The 27,143-nt window shown below is 39.4% G+C and overlaps 1 long non-coding RNA gene across 5 annotated transcripts; it reads right to left on the reverse strand.

Annotated features, from left to right (window-relative positions):
* Window positions 1-600: 600 nt before the first annotated feature.
* On the reverse strand, window positions 601-26,058 carry LOC148001396 (uncharacterized). Of its 5 annotated transcripts, none has more exons than XR_015637085.1 (7): window positions 25,913-26,058; window positions 23,561-23,632; window positions 22,913-23,047; window positions 5,662-5,791; window positions 5,177-5,455; window positions 2,117-2,216; window positions 610-974 (listed from the first exon to the last, which is right to left on the reverse strand). It is a non-coding gene; the product is annotated as an uncharacterized LOC148001396 (long non-coding RNA). The 5 variants fall into 5 exon arrangements; XR_015637087.1 differs by having other exon boundaries at window positions 666-825; XR_015637086.1 differs by lacking the exon at window positions 5,662-5,791 and having other exon boundaries at window positions 601-1,000.
* Window positions 26,059-27,143: the final 1,085 nt, after the last annotated feature.

Here is a 27,143-nt window from a genome sequence, read left to right on the forward strand (position 1 = left end):
GACTAAACATCATGCTAAGGTCTGTTTTAAGTAAGGCTGAGAGAGGGTGTTCTATAATTTAGAGGAGACAAAAAGAAGCCTGTTCCTCTGGGTGGGCTGACATGGTGTTCCTCAATGGCTAGAGAAGTCAGACCCTGACCTAGCTCCCATTCAGAACATATACTACTGAGTAAAACAATTTAGATAGGATACTTATCCCAGCAGGTGCTAAGCCAGTGTGCAGATCTCTCAGAATCCACTCAGCGTTTGACGCAGAAAGCAATGGCAGCCTCCTGACAGAGAGGCTTCTGCCACATGCCTCTATCTTTCTTACACACAAGTGTTCGCCACTGCTGATGTCCTTATGTGGCCGCTTCTAATCAACATGCTTCAGAATTTGATATTCTCATTATTATATTTCTCTACAGGCTTGAGGATAAGAGTTTTTGATTGTTGAGTCTTTTTCTACATTTTTTTGTCCCAAATTAATAGCAGTCTTGATTTCACCTTACCATGAAAGTAATATAGACTTATTACAGATAATTCGAAAACTATTTAAAAAAATGAGAGAAGGGAAAATAGTCCAGACTACAAACAACCAGTGTTAACATTATAACACGCTTTGTCTGATTTACTTCTTAAAATTATATTTATTCTTAAATTATTTGATTTTTATTCAACATTACCTCATAGAGATTTCAAAGTATCATGGAGTGTTTTCAAGACACTAAACTGCTGTTGAATGGCATATGAATGAAGCACATGATTTACTCAAACATTTCTCTATTGAATGTGTAGAGAGAGCACCATCCATCACTGCCTGCCAGTCTTGAATCCCACAGGATACTGAGGAAAAGAATATAAAGTGACACAGTGGCCCAGAAGCAAAGAAGGGTCTCCACCAACAGCCTTCTTTCAGAGAATCCCAGGTGACCCATGACTTGTGTTAAGCTCTAGCAAACTTCCCAGCATCCTTTGCTTCTGCTTCTTCATCTCTGAAACAATAAGGAAAGTCTTTCCTCTGTAGGGGGTAGGAGAATTGAGTAACATATGAAAAACTGTCTGCAGAGGTGCCTGACCTATCAAGCCACAATTACATTGTTGTCCTATCAAGAGAACAATGGTTCCTTTCCTAACTTTGGCTGTTAGTGAACAGACCCCTTTAGTCAAATTGTTGCCTCTATCTTGTTTACTTTAAATGCATTATTCACAATGGGAAAAAGAGGGACATACCTTGATAATGAGTTTAGAGGCGTTAAGAAGTGTCTAGCTATATTTGTGTTGCTGTGATAAACACCTCAATGAAAAGCAACTTAGGAGACAAAAGGTTTTACTTGGCTTACAATCCCGTGTAATCAGTCTGTCATTTCAGGGAAGTCAAGTCAACTAGGCACACCTGTGTGCAAGAAACCAGATGGACTAGGCATTTGTATCCTTACTGCTCAGTGCCTGTCCTCTACTCTTATCTGTGACACACTTTCAGACTGAGTCTTCTCACATCCATTAACCTAATCCAGACAATTATCCAGGTGTGGCCACAAACTAGTCTGCTCTAGAAAACCCCTCACTGCAACTCTCTTTCTACACTGTGACAAATGACAATTTAATGTAATCACCACAAAGAATGACTCCTAAAGTGATAAGTATATGTGCTAATGCCTGCAATCTGTGGATAGGATCTTATTTAGAAACTGGGTTTTACCCAAGGAATTTCATTATGACACCATCCTGGGTTTAAAGTGGACCCTGTATTCAATAGCAGTTATCCGTGTGAAGACCGAGACAGAGATGGAGGCAATGAATGAGTCTACAAGATAAGGAATGTCTGGAACCACCAAAAGCTAAATGAAGCAAAAATGCGTCCTCTCCTAGAGTTTCTGCAGGTGTCTCAGCCCTATTATCAACTTGATTTCTGAGCTCTGTAACTCTAATCTTTGATGCTTTGTGGTCCATGGTAACTTATAAAGAAGACTGGGAGATGAATCTATGCATAGGAAAGAGTCCCTTAGAGAACTCTATGTTATCTCTGTGCCTCGCCAGAGAGGTCCTGTTGTAGGGACGAAGGAAAGGTTTGTCATCACATATGTCCAAGGGGATGAATCCATCTGCTAATGACCATCAGTGTCAGAAGACCTACTTGGTGACGACTCCCAAGAACAGTCTTCCACTTTAGCCCTCTAGGTGTTAAAAGGAATCTTCACTCTTTGCCCATCATCATCGTCCTTTCTTCCCTTCAGCTGCATGGAATACAAGAGAGAAACCCCAGTAACTACAATAAACTTGTTTTTCTTTCATCTTTAAACTCATCTCAGATATCTGCTCTGAGGGCAAGAATGGACTTCTTTTTTATGAGGGAACAGATATATTTAACTGTGCCCATACCTGCCCTCATTTGCCCCACTTCATGTTCTTGCACCACGCTCTTAGATGGTTTCTGACGGTGCCTGCCCTGACACGGCTTCCTGTGATCTCAGCACTGAATGCAGGGCACTTGCCTGGGGCTTGCTGTGTGAAACTGGTTTATCTGCGTCTCCAAATGCTTTACCCAACGATGTCTTTAATCCATCTCTTGTCTGGGCCTCCCTTAACACTGTCTTCCTCCTTCACCTGCAACTAGAAATGCTCTCCAAAACTCATGGCACTGTACCAGTAAACCCTCAGAAAGTAGTAACGTGATAGCTTGGGTGTCAACTCCCGTCCCATAAAATAACTAATAAAACCACAAAAGCAGAGTGTGGTTTAATGTGCTTTATTCACTATAGTTTTTATGCAATAGCAATTTTCCATATGCAAAACTTTGTCTTTCCAAAGTCATCTATGCCTTCAACCTCTCATTATTTTAAAAAGAAATACTGACTTTAGTACTACTTGCTAGGTACGCACAGTGATTTCATATCCCTAATTAAAATCTGTTCAACTGGATTATAATAACCTGGGAGGTACAAATGGCCAACCCAGACATTCCAACATCTCTCTATGTTAGAAGTTTCCTTAAAACACTCACACATGCACACACACATGCATATATACATGTGCATATATACATATGCATATATACTCACACATTCAAGCACATATGCACACAGATATGCACACATATAACAATACATACATATGTATACATACATATGGATATATACACCCACATGTGCACGCATATACACCTACACATTCATACATATGCACAGGTGCACACATGCATACATGCTCACAGTACAAACACATGTGTATATACACAAATACACACACATGTAGGCATACATACGGCATACACAGTTATTAATGGAAATGAATGCATCACTTACTTTCAGTCTTGTGTTTTGTGATGACACTAACACAAGTTCTCATCATGAACATCACTTTCTTTGTGTTTACTTCTCAGTCCCAAGAAAAACGCTTCCTGTATATCTGGCCCTCTGTCTTTGAAGATATGGCTGCATCTAAGTGCCTTGGAGGTGTGCAGGTAAAGCCAACTTTAAAATGGATGCTACTTCGGAGCCCAGGCAAGATTTAAAGATGTGAATGAGGTAAAAGAAAAAGGCAGAGCTGACTTATCCTATCATTCCTTTCAGGTGGTGTGGATACAACTTTTAAATGATAAAGGTATTCTTCTAACTCATGGTATTAGAAGTACATGAGACATGTATGAAAATAGCATATTTAACTGCTCATTTGTGATATTTAAATATTCAGCCTATGCTACAAAGGCCTTTATTTGATAACATGTCATCAGTGTCATAAGGGATAATTTAACTTGCCTGGAACATCGTGCTGAACCTGCCTTCAGGATTTCGCTCACAGTGGTTCTGCATTGGAGAAAGACCAGTAAGAGTTATCAGAACCTAACTCTTCTTGTATGTATGAGAAAGATAACTATTTGGGAGAACATCCATGGAACCAACAAGTTCATCATGGGCATCTTAGACAGAAGTCAGTTTGACTGGACTCAGTGGTCCGTGGACAACACCTGTCTGGGAGACACTAGAAAAGGCTGTGAGAGACATGCCTGAGGGTTTAGTAATGGAAATACAGGAGACATGGCCGGGCCTCCAAAGTTTTAGCTTTTCTATCCTACAAATAAAAATGTAAATAAAACTTCCTCCATGGAAGAAGAAGGGACCACCAGAGATCACCACAGAGAGAAGAGTGTGTAAGTGAACAGAAGAAATGTCTGCAAAGTACAGGTGTCAGCTTCCACAAACTTCAGAGAAACATCATGGCATGGATACCAAAAAGCCCTGGCTTAGGGACGCACAGCTTTGTAGCTGAAGAGTCAATCACCACCCCAAGGTCAAGATACAAGAAAGGTGGTAGCTACCATTGTTAAATTTGGAACTGGCTCAGAGCAGAGCAGCAAGGATCCTGGGAAAGGAAAGAGAAGGGTTGTACATGTGTGTTGCATTATGTCTAACAGATGAATTCATTGAAAGGGCATGTTTTCTTCCAACAACTCTCTCACCTTTACAAAATCTTAAACCAAGAACTACTCTCAACTTACCAGACAAAGAAACCACGCCGTCTAGAAATTTAGTGAAAATACTGGTGACTAGCTAGGATTATCCAGAAAAAAATACTTCCTGGATGACAGAAGGGGGGTAATAGAATGAGAATAAAACAAATGCATAATTCAAAGGCCAGAATTCAGATCATTTGATGGGCCGTCTGACACAATCGCTGGAGTGTTGGAAGAGATCGGGTGCAAGCTCCAAACGACACATGAATAATTTAAGCAGCATAGAAGATAGTGCCACAGCCATGAAGCCGGGAAGCTGCTTTGCCAGGATTCAAATTCAGGATGCTTCTACTTTAAAACTCCCATTTTTGGCACTCAATTTCTGACTGGAATGGCAATACACAGAGCCACCCTGAGACCATGCAGATGAAATTGTTAGCCAGTGCCCTCAGTTCTTCCTTCTTCTGTGGCCAATTATTATGAGATAGACATTTATTCCCTCACAGTGCGTAGGTCAGAAATCTCAAATGGGTCACAGGATCAGGGTCCTTCGGAAGTCTCCAGGCACCAAGCTATGTTCATGACTTAGCCAACTTCTATAAGCCATTTCTGCTGCCTATCACACGGTTCCTTCTGCCTCCCTCTTCAGTGCTTGTCACTCCAGCCTCCTCTTCTGCTTTTGCATCACTATCAGATTCTCCCTCTGCCTTCCTATAAGGACCCTTGTGATTCCTTTGAGCTCACCTGGATTAGCCTCTCTTGAGATCTTTAATCACATTCCTCAAGGCCCTCTCACCATGTGGCATAAGGTACAGATTCTGTGGATCGAGACATGAACATTTTTGGAGGGCCATTTTGAGTCAACCAATCAGTCCTTATTGATTGACAGTGGCAGATACATTGTAGAGCTTTGGCTTTTGTTTAAGGCTGGCAGAGTTTAAAGTTTTCAACAGCAGTAAGATGTCGCGGTCCCTTCCTGGCTCACTGCCTGTGTGTGTTAGTCAGAGTCTGTAGTTCAAAGTGCTGAAAAAGATAATGGGGAAGTCAATGTAAATGCCAACAGGAAACGCTGGCCTCTGAATGCTAGTCAGTTCCAGATGGTCAGAAGCTATGCCACCATAGTGCTTCAGAGTCGATATGTGTGGAGAAAAGACTTCATTAAAGACACAGGAACTTCAACCCTGGCCAGGGGCAGAGATAATTTTTAAAGCTCTCAATATGACACCCACCATTCTGTAAAACGGGAAGTAGTCGAGGGGAGTTATACTGTCCGAGTGTGCTTTTCTTCTCCTCTATTCAGGTGTGCTTCTTCTGTCAGCTTTAAACACCTTAAGCTTCCCTGTGCCTCTGTTTCATCATCTGTTAAATGGGAATTAATTACTCTTCCTGTGAAGAGTACCTGGAAGATTAAAGTCTGTCTTAGTTCTTTTCACTTGCTATAATAAATACCTTGACCTCTCAAATAATAAAAGTATAGAAGAATAGGTTCATTTCAGCTTTGAGTTCCAAGTGACTAGCCATCATGGCTGCAAAGTCACAGAGGTAAGAGCTATGGTCACACCACTTCCTCAGTCAAGAAGCAGAAAGCAATGAAAATCTATATTTATTCAGTTCCCCCTTCACATATAAAGTCGAGGATCCCAGTCAGAATATGTGCCACACAGAGTGGGCAGGTCTTCCCACCTCAGTTAATATAGTCAAGATAATCCCCTGTACATCGTCTCAGAAGCCCATCTCCCAGATGATGCTATACTGTCAAGTTGACAACTCTATCGTAAATACTATTTACTTGAGATGTCAAATTCCGTGGTCCGAAAATCCAAGTGGTTATGTGCTGCCTAATCTGAATGCTGGGAACTGAACTCCAGTTCTCCACAAGAATGATAATTATATGCTCTTATAGCCCCAGCAACCTATAGTATATGATACACAAACAATGAATTCTCCAGTTCTGTTATGTTTCAGTGAAAAGCACTTTGTAGCAACACTTTCCTAAGTACTCTGGTCTTCCTTACCTCCATAATGGATTCATTATTTTCTCTTCCTGTCCAATTCTTCCTGTGGCATGCATCCCAGCCTCTGTCTCACTAATCATCCTACCTGCCCTCTACAGCTATATTGTAGTTCTCCATGCATAGGTACTCCTGCCCTTTTGTGAGTAAGTTTACTATACTGCCATGAGCAAAACTGGAGCCTGTGTCCATATCACAGCTCTTAATTCCTTGGAGCCTTCAGAATGTCTTTCTAAAGAAGTCTCTTCTTTTCCTTACTACTTCTTATTGGGGAAAATAAAATAGGAAATGAAGGCAGACAATGAAGGCCTCCTAGAGAATCCTATAACAACATAAACCATGTGTGTCCAGACATTTTTACAACTGCCCCATTGTCTTTTTATTTTCTTTTAGCACAGCCAAGAAGTGGACAAGGCTACTCCAGTGTTCCTGGTCAGCCAGGAGAATCATGAGCAGTGTGACCTAAATGAAGCATCCCAAATATCAGGAGCTGGTGGCTGGAAATGAGGCAGAGCAATGGAGTGGACACAGGGAGCAACTGCCTCTTCCTGAACAAATTTTATTTTAAAGTTGAAATTGGAGCCAGTTGAATCTAGATTGACACCTCTGCCTTTAGGACTAGACAAGACAGACTATTCCATTTTCACTCCCTAAAGCTGATTTCTAAGAAGAGAAATCACAATAATTTATATCTTTTGAAATTTTTAAAAAATATAAGACAAAAATAATAAAATTACAGTAGGACCTAAATCATTTATCTAATGTCAATGATTATCATCATTATTAAACTAGTATTAAAATAAGAGATTAGTGTACACACTGTTATACTAATAAATGTTGCTAAATCTACACTGATATAAAATAAAATTTTAAACACTGAAAAGCATTCACTTGGGTTTTCCCAATTTGCATTTTTCCATCATACTACCCAGAATGACAGGAAGTTACAGCCATTATTGAAAATTATTCGTAAAATGTCAGGGACACATTTTAATATACGCTACAGGAGTGACTTTCTAGCATTTCACAGAAAATAAACTAATTGAAAGGAAGGAAGGAGCATGAAAAGAAATAACTTCCTTCAAACACAACATGAAAAGAGAACTGCTCTTCAAATATGTATGTGGTTCTGGCCCCAGAGCTTTCCACATTTTCATCTCAATTTGGTAGCCTCAGGAAGACAGAGGAGGGCACCTTCTGCTGTGCTGAGGGGTGGGGAGGGGAGCAAATGTCACATTACAGGTGTTCTCTGCTCCTTCTTTCAAATGTTAGATCATAGATGGATAGGAAGTAATATATTTCTGAGCTTAGAAAGCTTGAAAATTGCATTTTGAGAAGTGGAGAGACTTGGGTGCCATGGTAATTCTGTCATATTATCTCAAATGTCACAGTATGTCTATGCTATGAGAGACAGCAGGGGCTGTTGCTAAATTCAAGACTCATGACTGCTGCCTAGGGCTCACCACAGAAACAGGGGATCGGCCTTTGTTTCCTGCCCCAAAGCTGATATCATTGAACTGGTTTGACTTCATGTATTTGTACTCCCATTTGACATTCCTGGGAGACAGGGATGAGTAACCCAAATAGGGACAGCTGGCTGTTCCCTGAGTCTGTTAGGAGCATCAAGGGACAGATTTTAGTGACATAGATATGAGTGTGAGGTCAGCAAGCTCTGAGATTCAGTGCTACTAGGTATGTTCTTTCCTACTTTGACTTCTCCTGAAGGGCTTCCAAGGAATTGGAGAAGGACTTGTCTGGAGGATTCTGTTATGTGAGCAGTGATATCATTTGACACAAGAAATGGAAAAAGACCAGAATGTGGCCCAAGAGACATAGCAAACTGCTGATGGCTTTAGTTAAGTCACCTAAATGGATAAAATATCAAAAAAATTCCCAATGTTATCCAAGCTAATGCATATCAAAGAGCAAAGCTTGATGTTTAGGAAGAAGTAAAGAAAACAAAAGCCAAGTCAACTGAAATGGCTGACACACACCCAAGACAACTGCCGTCATCCTAATAGCATTAGGATGCTATTGGGTCCCCTTCTTAAAGCTCATACAGTTCCTATATATTTTCATTTTATTTTTTCACTGAGTTATATTTTATATACAATAAGCTGTTTATATCCTAAAGACAAAAATCAGAAACCTTTGGCAAATGAATTTACACAAATCTCTCAACCACGTTGCAAGTTATTCTCATCCATTTGGGACATTGGAGAAATTATTTTTCTAAAAGAAAAATATTTTTGAACTAGTATTTTATACCCAACCCTAGTGTCAAGTGACCATACTTCCTAAGATAAAAGTAAAATTAAGACACTGTTGGACATTTTGGATAAGATCTGAAAACCAAAGGCAGGCAATGGAAGGCTTAGTGGTACAATGCCTCTAAGAACAACAACAACAACGAAAAAACAAAACAAAACAAAAAAACCATACAATGTAAACAGGAAACAGTGATAATCCTAGGGTAATAGTCAAAGGAAGATGGATGAGTAATTATTTATCAAAACAAAGACGAATAGGTCAGACATTTTTAGGTCACATAGCATCTTATACAATAAGTGAATTCAAAGACTGTTATAATTTTGGGAGAAACAAATGAGCCCATAAAATATTTCTGGAAAATAATTTCATCACAGCTAACTAAACAAACCTACAGTTTACAAATTTACATGGCTGTGGCAAGCTAATATTAAGTAATGATACCAAATATTATATAGTATGTGTCTATAATGGAAATTCAATGTGTAAGGTCACTTGATTCAAACAATGTGGCAGAGAAGTGAAAAGGGATGACTACTGTCCTGGTACCCTTCCCTAAAAGACTGAAATAGCTCCCTCTAGACTCCACTGCCTCTCAATGTTTTTTTCACCTTACAGGAATTGAGCAAAACACTTACATCTTTGGATTTATTTAATTAAAGTTAGTGAGGATGAAGAATCATGGCTATCCATTAGAATCAGAAACAAAAATGCTACAAATATCAACATTTGTGAATTCCTGCCTATAAAATAGAATTAAATAATTATAATTTACTGTGATATTGTGCAGTTACATTTCCACAAGAGCTGTTTCTTTATAAAAGAAAAAGATAAAAAAGAAAAGTTTTGAGTTATGAAACAAAAATCTCTCCTGCTTTAAAGAACCTCAATCAGGAAATCACTCTTTTATAATTTCTCATACTAACACGATGTCACTTGAAAAGGGATTTGCTTCCGAACAAAAGCATGCTTTATTTTGAGAAATGAATTACGAACATGGCTGCTTCATTTGGAGACTATGTTTAATAAGCTTGTATTCAATTGAAAACATTATAAAACCCAATAGTTATATAAACACATAGAGAAAGTTGAAAGGTGCTGGAACAAACAGAGATGGACAGTCTTTCTGATGATATTACTTTCAGAATAATATCCCTTTCGTATAAATGTATGCACAGAAGATTAAAACTTAATGTGACATTATTTTAATATGTTGCTTTGAGACATTTAGTTAGTGACTACTTATCATTTATGTGTATGTATATGCTCTTCTATGTATTTTTGCTCACCCCATGAGTGCAGGTACTCATGGAGGCCAGAAGAGTATATCAGACCTTGGAACTAGAGTTACAAACAATTGTGAGCTGCCTGACATGGGTGCTGGGAATCAAACCAAGTTCCTCTGGAAGAGCAGTAAGCACTTTTCTCTATTGAGACATCTCGCTAGTCCAAAACCATTCATTTAAAAAAAATGTCTTGAGTTTAAGAATCAAAAGGTGATTTTGATGAAAAGGCCTTCAGCAGCTACGTTACCCATCAGATTTCAGTTTTACAAAATGAGGACAGGTGAACCTATTGGTAGTTTTACTAGCATGAATGGAGGAGGTTATCTCATTGTTAAGAATCAGACAGCAAGAGTATTTCTCAATGATTACCTGAAAGAAAACCATGTCTTCTGTCTTCTGTCTTCAGAACAAGAATCCCAACTCATGCAGTGATCCAAAAGTCTTGTCTCTAGTCTCTGGGCCCAAGGTTTTAAGACCTGAGGACTCAATGGATAATTTGCACACAGAGTTTGCTGAGTACTAGTTGCAACCCCAGGCACATTTGGTCTCAGTCCTCATCCTACATCTATGAGTAACCTGGAAATTTTCCTCAGAATCACTCAGCTGCTGTTTTCAAACTTTCTGAGAAGAGGGGGTTTGATATCTCCTGTATACCAAAACTCTGTTCTGGGCTTGTCACTTGGCGGGCATTCAATAATCAGAGCTCCCTCTCCCTCTACAAATCAGCTTCATCTATGATATAAAATTGCCTTGGCACATTACTGAATCAGACAGTTAAAATAAAAACTCCAGACATTGAATTGGATCCAGCTTCGATTGTACAAACTACCAACAGCTGGTTATTGAGGGGATGGTATGTGCCTGGCATTCCATCAGATGCTGTGAAGAAAATTAGCATTTCAGGACCAGAAGTCTATGCCAGAAGAGGTCAAGGTGACAGAAGGCAGCAATGTGAAGAAAATTGAGGACCAGAGAATGGTAAAGATGGCCATCATTCTGGATTATTTCCACTTATAGACATCTATTATATAGAATAAGAAACTGGGGTATCTAGGTAATTACAGCTTAACCAAAAGTCACTCCCACTGGGCACATTAGCTTCTTCTTGATCTCCTTTCTTTCTTGTCCACACATTGATGAAACCTCACTAACCTGCTTCATCCTAAGTATCGGTCTCAGTGTTTGCTCCCATGGCATCTTTTTCATATGTGCGACTAGAGGGAGAAAGGGATGGAGGAAGAGGAGAAGAAAAGGAAGAAAAATGAAGATATGAGAGGGTATGAGTGAAGAAAAGCTTTCTTATCGAATATTAATTCAATCCCAATGGTTCTGTGTTCTTAACTACATCAAATCCTTATTGTCTTCAGAATGTTTCATCTTCAAACACCATCATCCATCAGCATACAACTTTAGAGGGTTTGGGGGATAACAACATTCTATCCATAATCATAAAATACTGAAGAAATAGTCTCTCTGATATCCTATTGCTGACCTACTTGCTGCAGGATATAGAGGCAAGACAAGGATGCCCTATTCAATAAATGGCCATATTTTGGAAATAAATTGAGTTTAAGTTCCCCACAAAATAATCAAAGACAATATGCAATGCATATTGTTTTATTTGAATTTGACATGTTTGAATTCAAATTCTAGGTCAGTTGTTTACAAACTTTACAACCTTGAATGACTATCTCAGTTCCTTTATCTTCATTTTTAAATAAAAATATAAACATTTATCAGATACCACTCTTTTCAAGATAAGAGATTGGCCTTTAACGAACAAATATTTGGTAAGAATCCGTGTTTCTGTATTTCTGCCATCTTTTTTTCTTTACTTTTTCTTTACTTTCCTGCATTTCTTCATATGTAAATACAGGGTAGTTATAATTTGTAGATGTATACATGTTATGCATATGTTTCCTAAACAGCTGATGAAGAGCAAAAAAAAATTATATGAGAAGGTGAAAGGAAGAAGGAGGAGGATAAAGAGGAAAAGGAGAAAGAAAAGGTGGTAGAAAAAGAAGAAAAAAGGAGGAAGGGAAGGAGGGAGCAGGAGAGGGAGTAGGGAATGGTAGAGGGAGAAGAAGAGCTCAGATTTATTGGAGGCTTTATTCTGAAGCAGTCACTGATATTTAGGGTGTGCCCCTTCTTGTCTCATTACTATCAGCAAACTTCAAGAAAATAGAACACCAAGACTAGGAAGCCAACCATGCAAAGCCCCATAAGTCACTCTGGAAATACCTGAACCATGTCAGGTACAGCAATTCTCCAGGAGTGCTGCTTGTTCCGAGGAAACAGTAGTCAAAGATTGGTACCTGGGGCTCGGGCTTCAGATGCAGATTCACATCCACTCCATGTCCAGATTCTGCACATTCCTGGAACTTAGCTTCATACCCAAAACTGCCCGTGTACTCTTGGAGAACTTTATTTCCAAGTTTAGATTTTGTCCCCCAGAGGGAAGCGCATGCTGTTGATTAAGAGAGACGTTAACATTTTGCAAAATCTTCCTTGCGAACTCCTAAAACCATGGTGGGATTTATTTTAATATCCCCTGTTCCCCATGGACAAAAGTCTATTAAGGAGTTCTATTAAGGAGAGGCTTCTTAGTGAAAGGCAAAGTAAGCACCTGTGATTCTGTTCATTCAGCCAACATGTAATCTGCCTTCCCTGTGTGCCAAGGACCATACTAAGCTTTGGGTTGTGGTTTTGTGAAGGCAACGATCCTGTCTAAACTTGATTAAGTGATGTTTATATTGAAAGGAAGCATATGATGACCTGAAGACTTCATTGGAGGTTAACACATATTTTACCAACCATCATCTCACTGTATCTAATTGCAGATTTCCTCTGGACTATATGTCTTATCCAAAGATTCTCTCATTTTCTTCATAGTTATCCAATAAGGACCATACCTATTACAATACTGAAAGTCCTTACACCAATTATAAACATTGTAGGGAGCATGTTTATGCTATGCCCAATGACATACAACTTACAAGCAAAAGAAAACCTGTTCAAAGCCAAAAGTAAACACCATTAAGTTTACTTGTGATAACACATGAAGCAACATGTTTCAAGGACTATGATGGCCAAAGATGGCTTTGGGTAGGACATGTGATATGAGATACTTTTGGTATCAAGATGCAAAATATAACTGGTGGACATTAAGGCCAAAAAAGGTAGCAATTACCAGCTAAGATGCACAAGCAAATCATCTGTGAAGACAAACATTCCCCTAGACATGGTGAAACCAGAAATCTGATGTTTCCATGACACGATCTCAGCTGTGTCTCTTCTGTCATAATGCAGTCATGAACACCTGCCAACATATAATGGCCCCTTCAGAATTCAAACAAAAACTGTTCTTTGGCCATACACGAAGCATTGAGAACAATTAGGCCAGTCATAAAATGCCCATTGTTTAAGGGAGCTCTGATGTCAAGTTTTGAGGAGGAAAAGGAACCTTCTCCCCAGCAACAAAGATCCCCTTATTGATACAAAGCACACAGATTCATTCTTTCATTCACTTAGTCTCAGTACACGTTCTGTGAGCATATATTTTGAGTCAAATCTGTGTATACATTTAATAGCCTGTATTTACATTGAAGCAAGGGGCTGGGGTTGGTGAGATGACTTGTCTATGGAACTTAGAAAGTATTTTAGATGATACAAGGGCTATGAGAAAGTGAGAATAACCAACAAGATTCTGACAGTGAGAGATAAAGTCCTTTTCACATGTGCTCATAAAAACCTTCTTGAGGAAGATGGGCTTGCAGGCTCAGTGACTGAAGGAGTCAGCCATGTTACAAGGAAAAGGGAAATCAAGAGAAATAATAAAGCCAAACACTTAGGAGACAAAATGACCTGGACACATGTACTAAGGAAATGGAGGCATGTACTATTGGAAAGTACATGAGGTTTTAGGGGGAAACATCTGAAACTTACTAAGGAAAGCGATGATTTTCTTCACTTGTGAACCCACAGGTGAGCCCAGTCAAGGGTTCCAAGGCCAAAGACACTCATATGGCTCTGGTTAAACTCATGTGTCACAAAGGAAAACAAAGACATGGATTGAGAAATGGCCTCGGGGACATGGGATGTGGAGGTAAAGAAGGTGGGCATGCATTATTAGAATGCACTACATACATGTATAAAATTATCAAGCAACAAATTGAATAAATATAATTTAAAATAAATAAAAAGCTAGATCTTGCATTTCAGGGGCTATGTGCATGGGTCAAATTTTATTTGAGAAGAAAGCAGAAACATTCGAGATTTTAAACATTGTGAGGGAATGACAACAATCTAGTTGAAACTTTAAACAAAACCTGCCACTATAGATTGTAGGATGAGAACGAAGTCAGAAATCTTTTTTACTGCTCAAGGCTCTAGATAGCACTGGTCTAGATAAGGGTAGAGATGAGACAACATGGATCAATTCATGATGGATTTTTGGAGAATGGAAGAAATGCCAAGAACAACTCCTATGTGTCTGCATTGAGCTCTATGTACTTGTCCTACCTCTGGATGCTAGTAAAGGTTGGGGATGTCAGAGAAAAGGCCCCTGTCAGGTGGGGTCGCCCCTGACATTCCTTCAGCTAGCCAAGTGAAACAGTCAACTAGGCTGTAAGAAAATTCTTTGGTCCGTGAGAGTTCTTAAAGGTAAAGATGCAAACTGTGAAGTCATCAACTTCTTGGTGTTATTTAAAGCTATAGGTAAAGATGAGACCACCTAGGGAAGAGTGTAAATAGGAGAGAAGTCAGGAAGGCACCCTGGGTGCTTAGCAGAAGAGAAATGAAAAGGAACAGTTTTTCCCATTAAGTTTCACAGAAAAAAAAAAACTTCATTGGAATTAATGGGGAAATGTTTTTGGTTTTTTTTTTTTTAAAAAAAAGCACCTCTGTCATAATTCAGGAAAATAGCCAGAGCTATGTTATAGAAGAGAAAATACTGTGGGAGAGAGAGGAAAAAGCATAGAAGAGATTAGCACACGGGAGACAGAAGTGAACTGTGTTAGAGAATACCACATGGGAGACAGGGGAAATGTCCAGGGGAACTACATCCAGTAAGAAGGGGACCAGCCACTCAGGAGAAAGACATAACCACATTTTCTTTTCAACTTTATTTTTAGAAGTACTAAAAAGGGATGGAGAAGAAAGTATTTCTCTTCCTCTCTCCTTCTTCCTCTATCTTCCTCTGAATACAGCATCTTAAACACAGGAATGTTAAACACACATATACATACAAACATACACGATACATATACAAGCACACACACATACACACATATACTCATAAATACACACAAGTTCACACACACACACATACACACACACACACACACACACACACACACACACACACACACACACACAAAAGAGATCTTGGAGCTATCAAAGGCCTTGTAACAACTTTAAGGTAGCCAGGAAAGAGCCACAAAATCAAAGTGGGAAAGAGTTGTGACCAATAGAGACACTATCACAGAGCCAGAACAACCCAAGAAGCCAAACTGTGTCTCTTCTATTTAACAGAATACTGTCAGATGAGACTCAGAGAAAACAAACAGCAAATCACATGCTAAGCATCTCGGGAGAACGAAAAGACCAGTGTGAAAGAAGTGAAGTGAGGAACTGAATACAATCTTGTCTTCTCCCAAAGATTGCAAGCAGACAGGAGAGTTAAGCAATTTCAACACAGTCCACTGACTGCCAGGAGAAGGGTGACTGAAGACTGAACACATCCTAGAGATGTGAAAGTATACAAATGGTCTTAAACAAAAAGTTCATGACAGTATTGGAAACATGTGTCTGTATTTTTCTACTCTTAACCACTCTCCCTTTTCAACTACATATACGTTCATAATTTCTGAATCATGGACATTCTTTTTTGTTTTAAATCATAGTATTTTATTAAGATACTCAAATTTTAATATATTTTCTTTTTTTCTTTTACTTTCTTTTATTAACTTGAGTATTTCTTATATACATTTCAAGTGTTATTCCCTTTCCCGGGTCCCGGGCAAACATCCCCCTAATCCCTCCCCCTCCCCTTCTTTATGGATGTTCCCCTCCCCATCCTCGCCCCATTGCTGCCCTCCCCGCAACAATCTAGTTCACTGGGGGTTCAGTCTTAGCAGGACTCAGGGCTTCCCCTTCCACTGGTGCTCTTACTAGGATATTCATTGCTACCTATGAGGTCAGAGTCCACGGTCAGTCCATGTATACTCTTTAGGTAGTGGCTTAGTCCCTGGAAGCTCTGGTTGCTTGGCATTGTTGTACATATGGGGTCTCGAGCCCCTTCAAGCTCTTCCAGTTCTTTCTCTGATTACTTCAACGGGGGTCCTATTCTCAGTTCAGTGGTTTGCTGCTGGCATTCACCTCTGTATTTGCTGTATTCTGGCTGTGTCTCTCAGGAGCGATCTACATCCGGCTCCTGTCGGTCTGCACTGCTTTGTTTCATCCATCTTGTCTAATTGGGTGGCTGTATATGTATGGGCCACATGTGGGGCAGGCTCTGAATGGGTGTTCCTTCTGTGTCTATTTTAATCTTTGCCTCTCTATTCCCTGCCACGTGTATTCTTATTCCCCTTTTAAAGAGGAGAGAAGCATTCACATTTTGATCATCCGTCTTGAGTTTCATTTGTTCTAGGGATCTAGGGTAATTCAAGCATTTGGGCTAATAGCTACATATCAATGAGTGCATACCATGTGTGTTTTTCTGTGATTGGGTTACCTCACATAGGATGATATTTTCCAGTTCCAACCATTTGCCTACGAATTTCATAAAGCCGTTGTTTTTGATAGCTGAGTAATGTTCCATTGTGTAGATATACCACATTTTCTGTATCCATTCCTCTGTTGAAGGGCATCTGGGTTCTTTCCAGCTTCTGGCTATTATAAAGAAGGCTGCTATGAACGTAGTGGAGCATGTATCTTTTTTATATGTTGGGGCATCTTGAGGGTATATGCCCAAGAGAGGTATAGCTGGATCCTCAGGCAGTTCAATGTCCAATTTTCTGAGGAACTTTCAGACTGATTTCCAGAATGATTGTACCAGTCTGCAATCCCACCAACAATGGAGGAGTGTTCCTCTTTCTCTGCATCCTCGCCAGCATCTGCTGTCACCTGAGTTTCTGATCTTAGCCATTCTCACTGGTGTGAGGTGAAATCTCAGAGTTGTTTTGATTTGCATTTCCCTTATGACTAAAGATGTTGAACATTTCTTTAGGTGTTTCTCGGCCATTCGGCATTCCTCAGCTGTGAATTCTTTGTTTAGCTCTGAACCCCATTTTTAATAGGGTTATTTGTCTCCCTGCGGTCTAACTTCTTGAGTTCTTTGTATATTTTGGATATAAGGCCTCTATCTGTTGTAGGATTGGTAAAGATCTTTTCCCAATCTGTTGGTTGCCGTTTTGTCCTAACCACAGTGTCCTTTGCCTTACAGAAGCTTTGCAGTTTTATGAGATCCCATTTGTCGATTCTTGATCTTAGAGCATAAGCCATTGGTGTTTTGTTCAGGAAATTTTTTCCAGTGCCCATGTGTTCCAGAAGCTTCCCTAGTTTTTCTTCTATTAGTTTGAGTGTATCTGGTTTGATGTGGAGGTCCTTGATCTACTTGGACTTAAGCTTTGTACAGGGTGATAAGGATGGATCGATCTGCATTCTTCTACATGTTGCCCTCCAGTTGAACCAGCACCATTTGCTGAAAATGCTATCTTTTTTCCATTGGATGGTTTTGGCTCCTTTGTCAAAAATCAAGTGACCATAGGTGTGTGGGTTCATTTCTGGGTCTTCAATTCTGTTCCATTGGTCTATCTGTCTGTCCCTGTACCAATACCACACAGTTTTTATCACTATTGCTCTGTAATACTGCTTGAGTTCAGGGATAGTGATTCCCCCTGAAGTGCTTTTATTGTTGAGGATAGTTTTAGCTATCCTGGGTTTTTTGTTATTCCAGATGAATTTGCAAATTGTTCTGTCTAGCTCTTTGAAGAAATGGATTGGTATTTTGATGGGGATTGCATTGAATCTGTAGATCACTTTTGGTAAAATGGCCATTTTTACTATATTAATCCTGCCAATCCATGAGCATGGGAGATCTTTACATCTTCTGAGGTCTTCTTCAATTTCTTTCTTCAGAGTCTTGAAGTTCTTATTGTACAAATCTTTTACTTGCTTGGTTAAAGTCACACCGAGGTACTTTATATTATTTGGGTCTATTATGAAGGGTGTCGTTTCCCTAATTTCTTTCTCGGTTTGTTTCTCTTTTGTGTAGAGGAAGGCTACTGATTTATTTGAGTTAATTTTATACCCAGCCACTTTGCTGAAGTTGTTTATCAGCTTTAGAAGTTCTCTGGTGGAACTTTTGGGATCACTTAAATATACTATCATATCATCTCCAAATATTGATATTTTGACTTCTTCTGTTCCGATCTGTATCCCCTTGACCTCCTTTTGTTGTCTGATTGCTCTGGCTAGAACTTCAAGAACTATATTGAATAAGTAGGGAGAGAGTGGGCAGCCTTGTCTAGTCCCTGATTTTAGTGGGATTGCTTCAAGTTCTGTTCCTGATTTAACTTCAGTACCTGGTATCTGTCTAGGAAATTGTCCATTTCCTGCAGATTTTCAAATTTTGTTGAATATAGGTTTTTATAGTAAGATCTGATGATTTTTTGAATTTCCTCTGAATCTGTGGTTATGTCTCCCTTTTCATTTCTGATTTTGTTAATTTGGACACACTCTCTGTGTCCTCTCGTTAGTCTGGCTAAGGGTTTATCTATCTTGTTGATTTTCTCAAAGAACCAACTTTTGGTTCTGTTGATTCTATGGTCCTTTTTGTTTCTACTTGGTTGATTTCAGCTCTGAGTTTGATTATTTCCTGCCTTCTACTCCTCCTGGGTGTATTTGCTTCTTTTTGTTCTAGAGCTTTTAGGTGTGCTGTCTAGCTGCTGACCTATTCTCTTTCCTGTTTCTTTCTGCAGGCACTCAGCGCTATGAGTTTTCCTCTTAGCACAGCTTTCATTGTGTCCCATAAGTTTGGGTATGTTGTACCTTCATTTTCATTAAATTCTAAAAAGTCTTTGATTTCTTTCTTTATTTCTTCCTTGACCAGGTTATCATTGAGTAGAGCATTGTTCAATTTCCACGTATATGTGGGCATTCTTCCCTTATTATTATTGAAGACCAATTTTAGGCCGTGGTGGTCTGATAGCACGCATGGGATTATTTCTATCTTTCTGTACCTCTTGAGGCCCGTTTTTTGACCAATTATATGGTCAATTTTGGAGAAAGTACCATGAGGAGCTGAGAAGAAGGTATATCCTTTTGCTTTAGGATAGAATGTTCTATAAATATCTGTTAAGTCCATTTGCCTCATGACTTCTCTTAGTCTGTCTACGTCTTTGTTTAATTTCTGTTTCCATAATCTGTCCATTGACGAGAGTGGGGTGTTGAAATCTCCTACTATTATTGTGTAAGGTGCAATGTGTGTTTTGAGCTTTAGTAAGGTTTCTGTTACGTATGTAGGTGCCCTTGTATTTGGGGCATAGATATTTAGGATTGTGAGTTCATCTTGGTGGATTTTTCCTTTGATGAATATGAAGTGTCCTTCCTTATCTTTTTTGATGACTTTTAGTTGAAAATTGATTTTATTTGATATTAGAATGGCTACTCCAGCTTGCTTCTTCTGACCATTTGCTTGGAAAGTTGTTTTCCAGCCTTTCACTCCGAGGTAATGTCTGTCTTTGTATCTGAGGTGTGTTTCCTGTAGGCAGCAGAATGCAGGGTCCTCGTTGCGTATCCAGTTTGTTAATCTATGTCTTTTTATTGGGGAGTTGAGGCCATTGATGTTGAGAGATATTAAGGAATAGTGATTATTGCTTCCCGTTATATTCATATTTGGATGTGAGGTTATGTTTGTGTGCTTTTCTTCTCTTTGTTTTGTTCCCAAGACATTAGTTTCTTGCTTCTTCTAGGGTATAGCTTGCCTCCTTATGTTGGGCTTTACCATTTATCATCCTTTGTAGTGCTGGATTTGTAGAAAGATATTTTGTAAATTTGGTTTTGTCATGGAATATCTTGGTTTCTCCATCTATGTTAATTGAGAGTTTTGCAGGATACAGTAACCTGGGCTGGCATTTGTGTTCTCTTAGGGTCTGTATAACATCTGTCCAGGATCTTCTGGCTTTCATAGTTTCTGGCGAAAAGTCTGGTGTGATTCTGATAGGTCTGCCTTTATATGTTACTTGACCTTTTTCCCTTACTGCTTTTAATATTCTTTCTTTATTTTGTGCGTTTGGTGTTTTGACTATTATGTGACGGGAGGTGTTTCTTTTCTGGTCCAATCTATTTGGAGTTCTGTAGGCTTCTTGTATGCCTATGGGTATCTCTTTTTTTAGGTTAGGGAAGTTTTCTTCTATGATTTTGTTGAAGATATTTACTGGTCCTTTGAGCTGGAAGTCTTCACTCTCTTCTATACCTATTATCCTTAGGTTTGATCTTCTCATTGAGTCCTGGATTTCCTGTATGTTTTGGACTAGTAGCTTTTTCCGCTTTACATTATCTTTGACAGTTGAGTCAATGATTTCTATGGAATCTTCTGCTCCTGAGATTCTCTCTTCCATCTCTTGTATTCTGTTGGTGAAGCTCGGATCTACAGCTCCTTGTCTCTTCTTTTGTTTTCTATATCCAGGGTTGTTTCCATGTGTTCTTTCTTGATTGCTTCTATTTCCATTTTTAATTCCTTCAACTGTTTGATTTTGTTGTCCTGGAATTCTTTCAGGGATTTTTGTGACTCCTCTCTATGGGCTTCTACTTGTTTATTTATGTTTTCCTGGAATTCTTTCAGGGATTTTTGTGATTCCTCTCTATGGGCTTCTACTTGTTTATTTATGTTTTCCTGGAATTCTTTCAGGGATTTTTGCGATTCCCCTCTGTAGGCTTCTACTTGTTCTCTAAGGGAGTTCTTCATGTCTTTCTTGAAGTCCTCCAGCATCATGATCAAATGTGATTTTGAAACTAGATCTTGCTTTTCTGATGTGTTTGGATATTCTGTGTTTGCTTTGGTGGGAGAATTGGGCTCCGATGATGCCATGTAGTCTTGGTTTCTGTTGCTTGGGTTCCTGTGCTTGCCTCTCGCCATCAGATTATCTCTAGTGTTACTTTGTTCTGCTATTTCTGACAGTGGCTAGACTGTCCTATAAGCCTGTGTGTCAGGAGTGCTGTAGACCTGTTTTCCTGTTTTCTTTCAGCCAGTTATGGGGACAGAGTGTTCTGTTTCGGGCGTGTAGTTTTTCCTATCTACAGGTCTTCAGCTGTTCCTATGGGCCTGTGTCTTGAGTTCACCAGACAGGTCACTTGCAGCAGAAAAGTTGGTCTTACCTGTGGTTCCGAGGCTCAAGTTTGCTTTTGGGGTGCTGCCTACGAGCTCTCCGCAGCGGCAGCAACCAGGAAGATCTGCGCCGCCCTTTCCAGGAGCTTCCGTGCACCAGGGTTCCAGATGGCGTTTGGTGTTTTCCTCTGGCGTCAGAGATGTGTGCAGAGTGCAGTCTCTTCTGGTTTCCCAGGCGCGTCTGCCTCTCTGAAGGTTTAGCTCTCCCTCCCATGTGATTTGGGTGCAGAGAACTGTTTATCTGGTCGGTCCCTTCCGGTTCTGGTCTCAGACGCAGTGGATCTGCTGCTCCTGGGCCCTCCTCTATGGGGACCCAGAGGCAGTCATCATGGACATTCTAAAGAATGTTCCTTGGTTCAGTTCCCAGAACCTACATGACAGCTCACAGCTTCGTGTGACTCTAGTTCCAGAAAATATGAAATCAGAAATATATATATATATATACATATGTGTATGGATACAATGAAAAACACCAAGTTCTTTAAAGAGAAGTTTTTCAAAGTGGCTCTTAACTGATCAGTCCATGAGGAAATGGAGCTCAAAACTCACAGAGCTTCTCCAAGGCAGAATATAGCTTCTTACTCTGGGTCCCAGCATTTTTAACTTTTCCCTCAGGGCATAAAATAGAGTCACAGTCATTAGTCATGAACCCATGTACAAGTGACTCTCAACAAATTAATATGTAGAGGAGGAGGACCAGGAAGAGGAACAACATATCAATATAATGGTGGGAATGACAATAGCCAATCCGTGGGCTTAGAAGGAGTAAATGAGTGAATAAATATAAAATACTAAAAATTGTGATTCATCAAGGTAGGCTATGTTTATCATCTACTCTTGCAACTAACTAAGGGAGATATAGGTATTAGTAGATTGCTACCAATAGTAAGAATAACTCCTAATTATCAGTTACAAAACCCTGTGTCCTGTGTACTACAGGTCCACTCTTCCTTCATATTCATACCCCCATGCTCTTGCTCTCAGCTTCTGATTTATTGTTGCCCTAATTTATTAATTAGCCTTAATTGCCAACTTGACACAGCCTGAAGAAATCTGAAGGGATAGTATCAATTGAGAAGTTGCCGCCATGGATAGGTTTGTGGGCAAGTCTGTAAGGAAATCTTAATTATTATTTGATGTAAGATGGCCCAGCCTGCTGAGGGGCAGGAACCATCCCTGGGGAGATGATTCAAGACTATATTAAAAAACAAAAAGCTGGCTAAGCATTAGCCTGTGATTGAGCAAGAAAGTCAGCTAGCAAGCATCACTCTTCCATGGTTTCTGTTCTAGGTTCCTACCTTGATTTCCCTCAGTGATGGAAAATCTGGAAGCTAAAGATGAAATAAGCCTTTTGCTCCCTTAAGTTGCATCTGCTCAGAGTTTTATCACAGAAACAAAATGAAACCAGAGCTGTTGTTTTGACTTTGGACTCATGGAGTGTCTTCCCTAGAGCCACTGGTGTTTGAACACACTTATTAAAGACTCACCATGGCCATTATGTTACATAAAATTTTAATAATCTTACCTTTGTTTCTTACCCTTCATTGCTCTGAGTCCAACTTCTTAATACATTGTTTGTTTCTCCATTAGTAACACATTGTAGAGATACATTTCCTATGAGACTCTAAATATGGCCACATGAAATTTATGAAGTACATACCTTAACAAAATCCAAAATTCAACAAAAATAAGTTACATTTGGGGATACACATTAATCAAAGTGGTAAAGAAAAGCAAGTGGCTGCTAAAATTCTAAAAATATGGGGGAGGTAGGGCAGGGGGGAGGAAGACGATTTGTGTCCCAACAGCACTGGAGTAACTGGAAATATCTATTTGGATTTTGCTGAGCTTGTTGAGGAAGAATCTGGAGAGGGACAAGTTCAGTCAAAAATATTTGTTATAATCCCACTGTGCATAATAAGCTTCAGTGTTATACAATATTTAGAATCGACAAGTTTCTTTTAAAAAAAAGATGCAGTTAGCCTGTTTCGAAGATTCATTTAAACCACTTTGAATTAATGTTCTTTATCTCAGATCATTAAAAGTAAATCCAAAGAACACCAACCAGGAACACATTTCTGCAAGTGTTTTAATCCTCCCCCTGAGTACAGATTTTCTTTACACACAGGCCCTGCTGCAGTCTTAACACTTAAGTGACTGAAGTGGCACCCACCTTCTCACTTTGCTACATTTTTTGCATGGGTTCTTTTACCACCAGCTAGTAGCAAAGAACTGTGAGGTCTACCTGCAACCAATGGAGAAAACACATAGGTCAGTTCCTGTGTTCAGATAGAACCCAACGGAACTTCCTGCCGTGGTAGGTTTGCTAGCCCAGTGTGAGTTATGACAATGTTTTTTTCCGAAAAAAAGAATTGCCTACTTTTGCCTTAATCATGTGTTCCTTTGTGTGACACTGAGATATTCTTTTTTTCTAGCAGAATGAAGTAGGAACTGGGACTCAGCTGGCCTCAAGCCCTCAGATGATATCATTGAAGTCCCCAGTCGCTTGTGAAATGCTAATACTCTGAAGTTTGGGCAAAATACACACACATAAATGTTATCAATATTTTAAAATAATTCTGAAGAATTGGCATGTCAATCACTGATTGTGTTTTCTTTTCCTGAGTAAGTTAACTGGAATGAAGCTTAACATGGATCTCAACTTCATACTGTGTTGGGGAGCTTCATGGGCCTCGGAATCCCTCTCTTTAAAATCCTCCAAATGAATGTTAATTAGGAAGTAGGAAGTTGGGAGAAAAATAGACTTTGTAAAAAAAATTAAAGAAGTGGGGAATACTTTTTTTTTTTTTTGGTTCTTTTTTCGGAGCTGGGGACGGGAATACTTTTTTAAACAGTCTCTTCTCTTGCACAGATGTTGACAGATGCTATTGGGAGATGTTGTTTACACAGACTACAGCTGAGGTCCTGCTGGCTTACAGTTAGCAGAGCCAATAACAGAGCTTCACAAGTTCGGGTAGAAGCTGAGGTCAAGTGGAGGGTTCAGAAAACCTGGTCTGACCATCTTTGCCATTGTTCTTGAACCTCCCACCCATGTCTGGACAGTAGACTTGATGTTGGATCAATAAGCAAAACCAGGACACCTATGTTCCTTGGTAAAATGGGGACATCATTGCCCATGTCTAAGTTCCTCTGAAAATTAAGCAGAATAATTAATGCAAAATTTCTCTCTGGTGTCTTGGGATTTAAGGTGTTACCTTCCTGCCCCTTGCCCAAATCAAATTTTAAAGTCAATTTCATGTTGGAACATTCAAAGCAGCCTCCTTGAGGATTATGAATTCTATTAATATTTGTCTCTCAAATAAAAGAACAATTGGGGGGAAAATTGCACTCTGAAAAATCCATTTTAAATGAATGAGAGTGGAGCAGTAAATAATGAAGAAGAATGTAGACAGATTCAAAAAGAGACTTGGGCCATTTTGCTGCTAATAGGTGCCACAGACAGTTCATTACTGATAAATGCAGAATAATGATGTCCTTAATGAGTCTTTTCACGCACAAATTCATCATAAAACAAGAGGATGAGGTAAAACAAAAAGTCTTTGAATAGCATTCAAGCAGCAGTAAAACCAAGAATCATTTCATGTCCCTAAAAAGGGGCTGCAGATTTTAAGGACAGCCTCCTGAGAGTCTCTTCCTTGTGTCCCAACTTAATAGCTTTTCTTCTAATATCTCAGAGGTAAATTTCAACCTCTTATACAAATTGGGACACATGAAAGAACCTAGATGACACAGCTTTGGGGCTTGTGTTCCAGAGCCTCTGTGAGCCTCGACCAGCCATTTGACCTTGGATGCTGGTTCTCTCTCTCTAACAATATAGAAATGCACTTCTACGTGCCTCATAACTAGTTGGTGTTGGCAACTGAACGATGTCTTTTATATATTTATATGTGGAAGTCCTAGTGTGCTTGTGCTCCCCATATATCTGGGCTATATATAGAAACAGGGCCTGGAAGCAATCAATTAAAAGCAACTGAGCGGTAGCTGTTCCCTTATCCAATGACAAATCCTAAGAGATCAGAGCATACACTCCCCTAAGACGACGACCTTATGAGGACATAATGCAACTGTCTAAAATCCAAGAGGGGTTGGTCTTGGGTGAATACATACTCTGTATATGTCTTGATTTGGACTTTCATGCTCTATAACTGTAAGAGTACAAATTACTGCTTCAGCTGCAGCAAACTAACCCAGCTGGGTGTTCAAAAGTTAGCTCTTACCTTTGGCACACTAACTACTCAAGTGGTAACAACTCCTTAAGCCTTTGTCACTGGTCAGTGAAGAACTCACTTGAACAAACATTTTGTGAAGAAGGAAAAAAATCCTATGAATTAGCAGGCCAAAATCTACCTAAACTTTGAAGATTATGGCCTACCTCTGTCCCTTGCACTCTATGTGTATTTCTTAAGAAAGGTCTTTCTGAGCAACCCTCCAAATCATGGACCCTGTGAAAGCTCCGGAAGTAAAGCAACTTGACAGAAATTCAGATCAATACAACCGCGCATACCATTAGGTGGCAGAATACTAAGTAGTTCCTGAAGGTTTGAGCACTATCTGATCTTCTTTCCTACAAGTAGAAGTGACCATGGATAGGACATCTACTTAGCTTTGTGGTGTAGTTAGGTCCAGGTACTTGGAAAACATGACTGCCATGGCAACCTTACATCACAGAGCAGCTCTGTTCTCCTGGGGAATAGTACCCCCTCCTGGCCTGGAGGAGTAAGCCACTATGAGTAAGTCACTGTGTGCTGAGGGTCAAGTGATGGGGACTCAATTCAAGAATTGAGAGCAACTCTTACCTCAAAGTCAGCATGAAAACAGCTCAGCCCCATAAACACATGGAACTGAATTCTTCCAAGCAACAAAAGGAGGCAGTGAGCATCCAGTAAAATCATTGTTTTGGTCAATGGCTTGACTTCAGCCTTCTATAAGAACACAGTGTACCAACATTTGAACTTGTTACCTTCAGATAATGTGATTGTAAATGGCTGCTAGTCTAGACTGTGATTTATGGTACACTATTATTACAGAAACTGGAGACTTATACAAGGTTGTATACATATATCCAAGACACACACACACACATATATCCACATACTACTGTAGTACTTGTTTTATCTCACCACAACTTTTCCTTCTTTTGCAAAGAAACAAACTGGCTAATAAAAGAAACCCCCCTTCTGCTTCTTTTCTTACCATGAAAGAAACTTCTTATAGATACTTAAGTGTGGGACCCATTCATGTAACTGGGCAGGCTCAGTTATAGAATATCCTCAGAGAAATGGGCATTTACCATGAGAAAGATTATCAAGATCAAGTTCCAGACAGGCTGTTCATGGATATCTTGTTTTTTTAAGCAGGAAAAAAATTAAACAGTAAAACCTAGCCCTGATATTTCCCATCTGAACATCACTATCATTTGATATCTCTGTTTTCATGGATAAAATGGAAGGACTAATATCACATCACAAGAAAGCTTTTATCAAGATTCAATCACATGCCCTAAAGTTCACTTTTGAAGTACATTTTGCATCAAGTTCAGTGTTTGTTTCTGTATAGCTACATGCTTGGAAATATACTATTTAATTCTCAAACATTAAAAAAAAAACTTAAAGAAGTCTTGCTCCAATCCAGGAGTCACCTTGAATCTACCTTTCTCCCACTCTGTGAAAGCTCTTATAATGCTCTGTTTTTATGCATTTTTGTACTTTGGATATTTTACATATAAAGTCTTAAGC

The sequence above is a fragment of the Rattus norvegicus genome, chromosome 14 (genome assembly GCF_021556685.1).
Source record: "Rattus norvegicus strain SHRSP/BbbUtx chromosome 14, alternate assembly SHRSP_T2T, whole genome shotgun sequence".
In the NCBI taxonomy this organism is placed as follows: Eukaryota; Metazoa; Chordata; class Mammalia; order Rodentia; family Muridae; genus Rattus; species Rattus norvegicus.